Consider the following 451-nt stretch of genomic DNA (forward strand, 5'->3'; position numbering starts at 1 on the left):
TTTAGAACAAGTGTGTCTCGAACCCTGTGCTTAGGTCCTGATGAAATGTCTCAGGCAGGAATAGTAATACTAACTGAGCATTTCCTCCTTGCTCGAGAGTAACATGACATGTAAGCCCGGCAACCTAAAACAGGTTTTATTGACAGTCTCATTTTACAAAAGAAGACAGTGACACTTGTCCAAGGACACACAGGCATGCAATGCAGATGGGCGTCTGACCACCTCAGGGAAAGAGAAAGGTGTGGGGAGATGGGATTAAAGTTAAGTAACAGACCCTCGCCCCTCAACCAGCAGCACGTCCCGGGAGAGGGCGGCCTTCCGGGGCGCAGGAAAACTGCGCGCTTCCACAGGCGGTGCCTTAAGGAGGCCGGAGGGGCAGATAGAGAACCCGCTGGGCCCCGCCCACACCCTGCTGCGATTCCCCATTCGCCGCCGACAGACGCACGGCGGA

Source organism: Lynx canadensis, chromosome A2, assembly GCF_007474595.2.
Source record: "Lynx canadensis isolate LIC74 chromosome A2, mLynCan4.pri.v2, whole genome shotgun sequence".
Taxonomy (NCBI): domain Eukaryota; kingdom Metazoa; phylum Chordata; class Mammalia; order Carnivora; family Felidae; genus Lynx; species Lynx canadensis.